We start from the raw sequence: 11,779 nt of genomic DNA, 5'->3' as shown, positions 1-11,779 counted from the left end.
CTGGCTCACTTAGTCAAAACCACATATGGCACCTCCTTTGTAGGGACTCTTTGGTTCCCCAAGAAGTATCTATATAGAGCCAAGAACTTTAACCCTCTTCTAAGAGGTCTCTGCAAGGTCTGGGATGCCCTGACAGAGACCCTTGCTAAGGAGCCCTCCCTGATCACCCCTCTCAGCACGCTACCTTGCTTCTTGGGCTCTCCCGGGGACCCCTGTCTAACGAGTCTTTGGTCCAAATTTATAGACAGGTCCTTTGGTGATCTACAGGCCTTGTCACACCAGGGTTCTGAGGGAGCCCTACGGTCCCTCCTCCCCAGGCAGACCCTTTCCTTTTTACAGTTGGCCCATGTGAAGGGTGTTATTGGGGATTATCTTAAGTCATATGTATCTACGAGGCCTCTCTCAGAGTTTGACAGGGCCTTAGGCAATGGCAAACATACGTCTAGAAGAATTGCATTTCTCCGCAAACATTTTTTCTCCCCCACATAAATTTCCAAATGTGCCTATATCCTTATGGGAGAAAGAACTGCGTAATAACCTCTCGTCGGGAGATAAAAGTTTAATTCTAAAAATGGCCTATGGCTTGTCCCCTTGCATTCTCTCATAGGAGGCCCATTACAAACTTTTAGTTAGGTGGTACAGGACACCTCAGTGGCTCTATGATCACAAGCTTGCAACGCCTCGCAATTGTTGGAGATGTGAAGTAGGAACGGGCTCATACCTGCACATCTGGTGGGAATGCCCGATTGTGACTCCCTTTTGGCTAGAGGTCAAGGCGACTCTCTGGAAGCTCTCCACTAAATTTACACTTACCTTAGAGATCTTGTTTCTCTTGAAACCTTCAGCAGGGTTCCATCCTCTGAGACAGAGATTGATTGCACACTTACTCAACGCTGTTAGGGCACTTATCTCTCTTCTTGGCTCCAAAAAAACCCACACTCCTTGACCCAATGGAAGGATAGAGTGGATCTAAACTGCAATTTGGAAGAACTTGTCAGTTCCTGAAGACATAGAGTCCATGGTATAATATAAGATCTGGTCTATAGTCGATGGTCGACTTGGTTCGGAGATCGGGGAGTTTGTGGACATCCTTACCTGCAGGGTTGTTGCCTATGTATGCCCGCCTGGGGATGGAGTTGCAGTCTGGCTTGCTCCACAGATGGGCGGATGTCCCTGACCCATTTTGACAGCCATATGCTGGCGCTTCCTTAGGCGACACGCAGCCTTCCTCCCCCCGCCTACACCCCCCCACCTTTTCCCCCTCCATTACCTTTGTCTGTCTTCCCCCTTGCCCATTTTTTATCTATGTTAAGTTAAAGTATATTTCGTTTAACCAAATCGGACTCCACTACTCACGGATTGTAGCGGGCATATTCCCCCCATAAGTGATATGTGAGTTGTTTTTTTTGCCTTTAATCCTTTTGTAATGACAGAAAATTTAAAAAAAAAACGGATTTGAAAAAAAAAAGTTTAAATCACCCTCCTTTTGCCATATCTATAATAAAAAAAATCTAAATCATAAAAGAAAAATGCATATCTGGTATCGCCGCATCCGTAAAAGTCTGATCTATAGTGCATCATTTACCCCACATGGTGAACGTATGCTGAAAAAAAATAAAGAACGCCAGAAATGCACTTTTTCAATCACCTTGTCTCTCAGAAAAAATGCAATAAAAAGCGATCAAAAGTCGTATATATTCCGAATTAGTACTAATGTAAACTACAGGACATCCCGCAAAAAATGAGCCCTCGCTCAACTACGTCGACGGAAAAATAAAAAGTTATTGTGGCAGAAGATGCAGAAGAAAATAATTTTAAAAAATTAAATGTCTTTGAAAAAAATACAAGCACTGCAGCAAAAAAAAAAAAAAACTATAGAAGTTTGGTATCATAGTAATTGTACTGACCCATAGAACAAAGTTATCATGTTATTTTTGTTGCAGTTTGTGTGCCGTAGAAACAAATGCACTAAAAGATAGTGGAATGTCTTTTTTTTTCATTTTATTCCACTTAGAATTTTGTAAAAGCTTTTAAGTACATTATATGGTACTTTAAATGGCACCATTGAAAAATACAACTCGTCCCGCAAAAAACAAGCCCTCATACGGCTACTTCGATAGATAAATAAAGGAGTTATGATTTTATAAAAGGGGGGTAGAAAAACGAAAAGAGAAAAAAAAAAAGAAGGCGCCAAATTAAGGGGTTAAATAATGTACTAACTTCATTCTCTGGGTCATTACAAACGCAGCGATACCACATGTGTAATTTTGTTTTTCATTTTTTATTTTATACAAAAGGAGAAAGGTGTTTTTATTTTTATTATTTTATATATTTTTTTAAAATATTTTTTTTAACTTTTTAAAAATTTTTGTGCCTTTAGGGGACTTCCACAGAGATCCATCAGGACCCCCTGATCATACTGCGGTGGTCCAATGGTGTCAACCCTTTACATGCTGTGCTCACATAGACCGCGGCATTTAAAGGGTTAAACCACAGAGATTGAAGGTTTTCTCTATTCTCTGCTGTGTAAGAGCTGATGCCCAGCTATCCTCTAACAGCCGAGCACCAGCTCTCCCTGCCACAGAGACCATCTGCCGGCTTCTGACAAGCCAATGGTCTCCATGGAAACCTGTAAACAAAGCAGTGCAGGAGTTTAAAGAAAGAAGCGGGAAGTTGCCGGTAGATCGGTAATATCTTACTGCTTCTTTTTTTAAAGTGTTGCACTGTTCTGCTTGGGACTGTGCAGGCAGAGCACAATGCCACAGCTTATGGCATTGTGCTCTGCAGGTCCCATAGTGAAACGTAGCCCAGATATCTTCCGGGCTATATCACTATCAGCAGTGGAGCTCGTCCCGGCATGCCACTCAAGGGGTTAACACTCTGCCCCACACAAGGAAGAGTTATATTACTCAATCCCAATTGGGAAATGCTAATACATATTTTGAGAAGCATTGATGTCCTAAATTTTCAATGGGTAAAGAAAATAAGAAAAGACAATAATAATAATAATTAAAGCTGAATGGGGGGAAGGGAAGTGAAGGACTGATTGGGAAGAAGCAGGATGGGACTTTAGTTCCATTTTTTTTAAATTTGAGACATTCCTGAGAACACTAAGATACAAAAATAGTACCACACACCCAGAGCACCTTACAGATTTTTTTCTCAGTTGTCCCTCGACTTTAGCAACTTTTTGCCTGATAAGCTATTCATTGTAATATCAATAAGAATAGAACATCATAACTCCAGACAGTGGCTGGCCACTATAGTTACAAGATGTGCAACAGCTGATGGATGAACATGAGCAGTGGTGTGGAATGGAAAACAAAAAATAATCTTTATGGTAAATAGATTAAAAACTTTTTTTTTTGTATTACATGCCTAAAATATTTTTTTTTATATTACAAAAAAATCCGACTTCACACGAGCGTGTTTTTGTGCGTGCATACGCGCGCACAAAAACACACTTCTATTAGAACCACTGCATTCCCTATGGTGTGTTCACATATCCGTGTTTTACAGGTGGAAATGCACGCATTGTCTTCAATGGAGCCGTGGCTGCTGCCGGCAGCTCCATTGAAGACAATGGTTTGCCGACACCCCTGAATTATTTTTCAGGGAAGAGCTTTACATACAAGCTCTTCCCTGAAAAACAAGAATTTTAGTGTAAAAAAAACCTCACCTGTCCGCTGCTGCCATGTCCCCACGGGGATTAAGAACACATCTGCCGCATATGGCAGATGTTTCCTTCATCACCGCTTGGAAAAATAATTCCCTGCTGCACCTGCCACATCTGTGACAGATGCAGCAAAGGAATTCTTCATCCCTGCGGGGAATAAAGAATTCCCTACCACAGCTGTCACAGATGACAGCTGCGGTAGGGGATCCAGCTGCCGGCATCCTGTAATTGTTTTTCAGGGAAGGGCTTTAACTATAAGCCCTTCCCTGAAAAACATGAAAAAATGGTGGTAAAAAAAAAACAACAATACTCACCTTCCTTCAGCTGCCAGGGCTCAGCCACGTCCAGCTGGCTCTTCTCCTGCACTGCTCTGAGGAGTATTCAGCAGGCGGGGATCTAAAATCCCCGCCTGCTGAATGGGCTGCCTCAGATTGGCTGAGAACTGTGACCAATCAGAGGCAGCTCAAAGCTATTGAATGACAGCTGAGAGCTTCTTCTGATTGGTCCCTGCACTCAGCCAATCAAAGGCAGCACTCACCCATTCATGAATTCTGTGACAGCTGTGGTAGGGAATTCTTTATTCCCCGCAGGGATGAAGAATTCCTTTGCTGCATCTGTCACAGATGTGGCAGGTGCAGCAGGGAATTCTTTTTCTTTGCAGGGATGAAGTAAACATCTGCCGCATGCTGCAGATATATTCTTCATCCCCGCGGGGACACGGCAGCGGCGCACAGGTATTTTTTTTTCACTAAAATTCTTGTCTTTCAGGGAAGAGCTTATATGTTCATGTAACAAGAAAAATGCATTAGTATATACGTTGTGTTAAAGCGGCCTTATTTTCAAGTAACTATGTCAAAGCTGCAATTTGTCTGTTAAACAAGCAGCAGATTTGTTGTAGAAATTTCGATGACTGAAATTTGATTCAACTTATCTATGTTTTTTGCCAACAAACACACAGATTTCTAAAAACCCCATTTACAAGAATAGGGCAGCCGCAGGAATCTCTGCAATAAATGTGCTGTGTGTAGATATACACTTATATGCCTAGGAAGCGCTGATTATATTGTCAGCCCTATGGCAGAACAAAGAGAATTTATTCAGAGAACAGCGGGTGGTCTGTTCCCTGAATACAGCTCCCAAGGCTCACATGCTACTAATTGGTACTAATAGGTATTAGTACCAAGTAGTAGTTTACGAAAAATGATCGCTTAAAAGTGATTATCTTTTGAACAATTATCTTTGAGTGTAAATATACCTTTAGCATAGCAGATGGGATTTAATTAATTACTGTGCATATAGTAACCTACTCTTACTTGCTGTTGTGGAATACATTATATTATTTCACATAGTTCAATAAAACAGACTTTATAATTCGCACTAACATTTCCTGGGCTGTAAAATCTAGAATGGTAAATAGTGGAAGTGTGACGAGCAGGGAAATACTTTACATAGAATGATTTCAACTCTACTTGGACATAAAAACAGCTAAATATACATTTTCAAGGGGGAAAATCATCCACTTTCAAAATACTCTCTATCTCTTTTTCTAATGACATGTGCCATGTGTCTGATTAAGCAGGTAGGCAGTACATTGTTAGGGATGTTCAGCCGCACTCACATTAATAGGAACGGGCCGACATCAGTACAGCGCTTCAAATCTAGTCTTCCTGAAGAGCGATGCTGACTCGAGTAACTGCCTTATCCGAGTGTGCTCGCTCATCTCTAGTCATAATCATACCAGATTTAACCCCTTGAGTGGCACGCCCGGAAATTTTCCGGGACGAGCTCCACTGCTCATAGCAACATAGCCCGGAAGATTTCCGGGCTATGTATCACTATGGGAGCTGCAGAGCACAATGCCACAAGCTGTGACATTGTGCTCTGCCTGCACAGACCCACACAGAGCAGTGCAAGGGCTTTGAAAAACCAGCAGAAGATATTGCCGACATGTCGGCAATGTCCTGCTTTGTTTACAAGTTGCCATAGAGACCATCGGCTTGTCAGAAGCAAGCCGATGGTCTCTGTGGCAGGGAGAGCTGGTTGTTAGCTGTCAGAGGACAGCTAGGTACCAGCTCTTACAGCAGAGATCAGAGAAAACCTCCGATCTCTGCTGTGTTAAAGGGGTTGTCCCGCGCCGAAACGTTTTTTTTTTTTTTTTCAACCCCCCCCCCCCCCGTTTGGCGCGAGACAACCCCGATGCAGGGGTTAAAAAAGATCACCGGAGAGCGCTTACCTGAATCCCCGCGCTCCGGTGACTTCTTACTTACCCAGTGAAGATGGCCGCTGGCATCTTCTCCCTCCGTGGACCGCAGGGCTTCTGTGCGGTCCATTGCCGATTCCAGCCTCCTGATTGGCTGGAATCGGCACGTGACGGGGCGGAGCTACACGGAGCCCCATTGAGAAGATAAGAAGACCCGGACTGCGCAAGCGCGTCTAATTTGGCCATTAGACGGCGAAAATTAGACGGCAACCATGGAGACGAGGACGCCAGCAACGGAGCAGGTAAGTGAAAAACTTTTTATAACTTCTGTATGGCTCATAATTAATGCACAATGTACATTACAAAGTGCATTAATATGGCCATACAGAAGTGTATAGACCCACTTGCTGCCGCGGGACAACCCCTTTAACCCTTTACATGCTGCAGTCTATGTGACTGCAGCATGTAAAGGGTTGTCACTGCAGCATGTAAAGGGCTGTCACCATCGGACCCCCGGAATGTGATCAGGGGTCCTGATGGGTCCCTGTGGAAGTCCCCTAAAGGGACAAAAAAAAAAAAATGAAAAAAAAATTAAGAAAAAAAAAATTTAAAAAAATTATTAAAAAAATAAAAAAACACTTGTCTCCCTTTACTTTGTAAAAAATCAAAAATACAATCACACATGTGGTATCCGTGTGCGTCGTAATGACCCAGAGAAGGAAGTTAATACATTATTTAACCCCTTAATGACATGGCCCCTTTTTTTCTTTTTTCCCCATTTCTTTTTTTCCTCCCCCCTGTTTACAAAATCACAACTTGTCCCGCAAAAAACAAGCCCTCATATGGCCATGTCAATGGAAAAATGAAAAAGTTATGGCTCTTGAGACGCAACTGCAAAACTACTTGAAATTCAATGATTAGACCATTTTAAAAAACCTGCCCTGGTGGGCACGACAGGGTGGTAGGAAACCTGCCACTCAAGGGGTTAAAAGACTTCCTAAAGTCAAAGCATTGGCATTTTATTATGGAGCAATAAAAGCTTATTTTAATTCTTAATACACCATTGATGCTGCCGCTTAATTGAATTTGCTGGGTTTCGTTGTGGGACTGGAGGTCCGTGGTCCCAGGAGTGGCTTGGCATTGTACGATAGACCTCTACACTATATGTGCATTTCTGTGGAGTGCTGCGGGATCTATTATTGTGGAACTAATCATCTCTAGTCATAATCATACCAGCCTGCAGAATAAATGTCAGAATTGATGTGTTTTCTATTTCTGCTCTAAAAAGATGAATACAAGTTTTACAATGCATTATATGAACCCGCAAAGTTGTACCAATAAAAACTACAGTCCATGTGCTGCTGTAAAGCATATCTTTGAATTACTGTTAACAATAGCTCAAGCAAGATGGCCGCCCACATAATTGTGTACAGAAAATAGAAAAAAGAAATCTACAAACAAAAAATAAAAGCAGATTGTAAAAAAGCATATTATTCACTATTTCATTTTAATTAGTAAATCTGCTAAAAGCCTACTAAAATGTTTCATATAAATTTGCAATTCGCTAGAAGAATGACTTCAAACCCATTACCAAAGCCTCATCAAAGTTACTCAAAACCATGAATGCCGTTGAACTACAATATCAAAGGCCCTGAGGGATCCTTCATATGTACTTTTTTTTCTATATTTCAAAATGCTTGAAAAAACTGCATGCATTTGAAGTGTTGCTAATTGCATTGTTGAAAGAGTCTTTGGCATTTTTACTGTATTGTAGATGCATTTTGTTTTTACATGCATTCTTTCTGCCATTTTTTTGAAGTCGCATAGAGCAGCTATGTAAAAAGCTCCTAAAAAATGCCACACCTAGAACGTGCTACTTTTTGAAAAAAATGCAACTAGAGATGAGCAAACATACTTGCTAAGGCCTCAGTCACACGGGCGCCGATGCGCCCGTGTGACTGACACCAGCAGACGGACGTACCTGCAGATGGCCGTCTCTCTGCAGTGCTGGAGGAAAGAACATGTGACCGGCTTCATTGCCGGTCATGTGTTCTTTCCTCCGGCGCTGCAGATAGACGGCCGTCTGCAGGTACGGCCGTCTCCTTCCTGCAGTCACACAGGTGCATCGGAGCCGGTGTACGGGTGCCGATGCGCCCGTGTGACTGAGGCCTTAGGCAAACTACTCGAGCGAGTAGTGCCTTATGCGAGTACCTGCCCGCTTGTCTCTAAAGATTCGGGTGCCGGCGGGGGAGAGCGGTGAGTTGAGGGAGTGAGCAAGGGGAGCGGGGGGGGAGAGAGTGAGAGAGATATCTCCCCAGCCCCCGTTCCTCCCCGCTCTCCCCTGCCGCTCCCCGCCGGCACCCGAATCTTTAGAGACGAGCAGGCAGGTACTCACATAAGGCACTACTCGCTCGAGTAGTTTGCCTTAGTGAGTATGCTCGCTCATCTCTAAATGCAACTGATCACAAAAATACTACAAAATCATCAAAGCCCAAAATACTATGTATGCAGACCTTATAGTATTTTGCTACAAACTTTAAAGTAATGTCTGTATGAAAAATATCAATGTAAATGCACAAAAACATGTTTAATACAAAAACACGATTTATATAATAGGGCTTTATCTAATGAGAGATTCCCTTTAACCCTTTCCAAATCCAATTTTGGATTCAAGGTTTCCTAAAAGGCTTTCTCTTTTTGCTCTTATACAACGGTGCCATCTGCTGGCTAAAGCCAGTGTTTGTGCGCCAGAGAGGCTCCAACAGCGGAGTGGCTGGCAATAGACGGTAAGAATACCCTGTCGGACATCTTCTGACATTGGAGCTGTACGAGCTTCAATTAGAATGTCGGAAGACGTCAGACAGTGGATTGGAAAGTGTTATGATTACTATGTGGTCTATGAATCTGTTAAATGTTTAGATTATGGAATTGTTGGGGATATTTCCCATCCTGATAGTTATCTTTACTATGGAGAATCGCACTGGCTTTTCGTATTTTTTATATTAAAAAATAAACTTTATTGGTTTAAAGAAATATGCAGCTACAGCATAAGTCTTCTATAAGTAGTGGGTACTGCTTACTCTTCACTCATTTCCTATTGTATATTTAAAGTACTCTACCTGAATCTCATATTTTTGCCTCAAGTATATACACATTTTAAAAGATACCTAAATATAGAATTTTTGTGGAAGAATTCAATCTTTATTTGGAATATGCTAGGGTAATTATACCTTGAGATGCATTTCTCTAAGTCTGGATGAATTAGCTTTGGACAAAGCCATGTATGACTGAGGAATCAATTTTGCAGAATTAATGATAATATATAGGTTTATTTTTTTTTGTCAAATAATTTTTATTAGTATCTGTATCTTTTGAAAACTTTACAAAATAATACATTGGTTTCTGATGATACAATGTGGTGTGCGCATAAAACCTAGGTTTATATAATAAACATATGCAAGTAAAAAGACTGCTAAGTAACAAAAGTCTAAAACAGCATTTATTGATATAAAAACTTAAAGGATATAAATACAGTAAAAGGTATCAGTGCCTGTAGTTAAAGGAATTGCGGGCATGAAATTGCAATTAAAAACTCTTAGTTTACAGCACTACAAAAAGAACATGCTGATGCAATAACTAAAACAAAGCATTATGGCTTAGGAGATAAGCAGAGTAGAATTCATATAAATAGGATTACGAAGCAGTTGGCTGCTTCCAAAACCAGATGTTTTAAACAATAGGATAAGTAAATTGATCACTAGTATTGAGCAATTATTGAAATATTCATGTCAGGAGTGCTCAATCTTATTTTCAAAAAAATAATCAAGAAATGGGACAGCCAATCCTGACTCCCATTGAAATCAATGGAAGTAAAAATCAGCCTCACTAAATTACCCTCTAAAGAGAGGTGTGTGTATTTTCTATGAATCTGGCTTAGTGCTGGGGCCCTAGGTTCAAATCTCATCAAGGAAAACATCTGCATAGACTTTGAAAAACTGCATCCAGATGTTGCCTTTGAGCGCCAGCAGGCAGCAGTGCTAACATCTGAGCCACCACACCTGTAATTTCTACTCCAGAAGAGGAAAATAAAAGGAAGAATAAGCACAAAAAGAACATAAAAACACCATGCCGATTTTGCCCTTGGATAGATTTAAACCTAGATCTCAGCACTATAAGGCAGAAACAGCAGTGCTTATAACTGAAGCATCACACGTGTCTGTTCTGCTCCAGAGGAAGAAGAGGAAGAGAAGAAGAACAACAAGAATAAACACAAGGAGAACATAAAAACCTAACCAGATGTTGCCCTTTGTCAGATTTGAACCTATTACTTCAGCACAGGAAAACAGAAAAGATAACAAATAGGCCAACACACCTGTCATTTCTGCTCCTGAGAACAAGAAGAATAAACAAAAAGGTAACATAAAAATAATATCTACATATTGCCCTTGAAAATTGCAAAAGAGGATCCGCAGCAGACTAGAGATGCCATACAAAAACTTTTTTTATTTTCAATCCATAAAATAGGATACACGCAGCAACGTTTCGGCTGGTAAATGACCTTTTTCAAGCATGCATCCAAACACTATCCCATCACCTTAAATAGTAAAATGCATATGTCTGCCAGCAAATGGGAGAGACCAAAATGCTCCACCCATCAATAAATTAACATAATATATACCAAGCAGCTGTCGGACCCGGTCTCCAAAACACAGAACCAATGATAGTGAAAAAGCTTATCTAAAGACAGCCAATCACACTGTTATGGATTGAAAATAAAAAAAGAAGTTTTTTATGACATCTCTAGTCTGCTGCAGATCCTCTTTTGCAATTTTGATGACAGTGTTTGGAAGGCTTGTCCTCCTCTCCAGATCGGCTTGTGCACGCGGTTCCTTGCCCTCCATGGGTATTTAACGAAGTGCTGCAGGGTATCGTATTGTTTCTATATATTGCCCTTGGACAGATTTGAACTTAGAACATCAGCATTTTGAGGCAGCAGTGCTAACAACTGATCCCCCCACGCCCAGAGGAGGAAACAAAAAAAACAAGGATAATAAACACAAAGAGAGCATACAAATTCCATGATTTTATTGATAATCAGCCATGAACCTGGAACCCCTGGACTACCAAGTATCTGAGCCACCAAGTATCTTCCTGCTTCCTCCTCCTGCTGCTTCTTCTCTGGAGTAGGAGGAAGTGAAAAAGGAGGAGTAGAAGAAAATCTTATTCTCTTTCATCTCGTTCTTCCCACTTGCTTCCTACTTCTCCTTATCGTCCTTCTTCTTAAACTACTCACCCTTTTTATCCTTAACATTCTTCTTCCTCTCGTTCTCTACTACAAGAGGAGGAAGTAAAAAAGAAGAAGGAAGAACAAACATGGTGGCTCAGTCATTAGCACTGTTGTTTTGCAGTACTGGGGTCCTATGTTCAAATCTGTCCAAGGGCAAAATCTATGTGGACTGTGTGTCTTCTATTTGTTTCTTTGCTTTCTCCTCCAGAAAAGGAAGATCAATCATCATGCTTACAGTCTGGTGTTGTAGGATCAAGTCTGGGCAAGAGCAACATCTGGATTGAGTTTTTCAAAGTCTATGCAGCTGTTATCCTTGATTGAATTTGAACCTAGGTCCACAGCACTGGAAGGCAACAGTGCTAATGAATGAGTCACACTCTTAGAAAACACACACACTTTTTCTGTTAATTTTTTGGTTACAAAATGATTTTCTTGTGATCTTTGAAAAAAAAAATCCGATTGGGATGAATTCATCTGATTTTACACATATTGGCTCAATTTCATAATTTAGTCAATAAACACTACTGATCACCCTCAAGAAATTTCCAACACCTTTTTTCAGTATTGTTATAAAATGCATAATCTTCTAAAAGAAGCTAATTTTCGCAATGAGTAA

This window comes from Eleutherodactylus coqui, chromosome 7, assembly GCF_035609145.1.
Source record: "Eleutherodactylus coqui strain aEleCoq1 chromosome 7, aEleCoq1.hap1, whole genome shotgun sequence".
In the NCBI taxonomy this organism is placed as follows: domain Eukaryota; kingdom Metazoa; phylum Chordata; class Amphibia; order Anura; family Eleutherodactylidae; genus Eleutherodactylus; species Eleutherodactylus coqui.
This window is presented reverse-complemented; position numbering follows the sequence as displayed.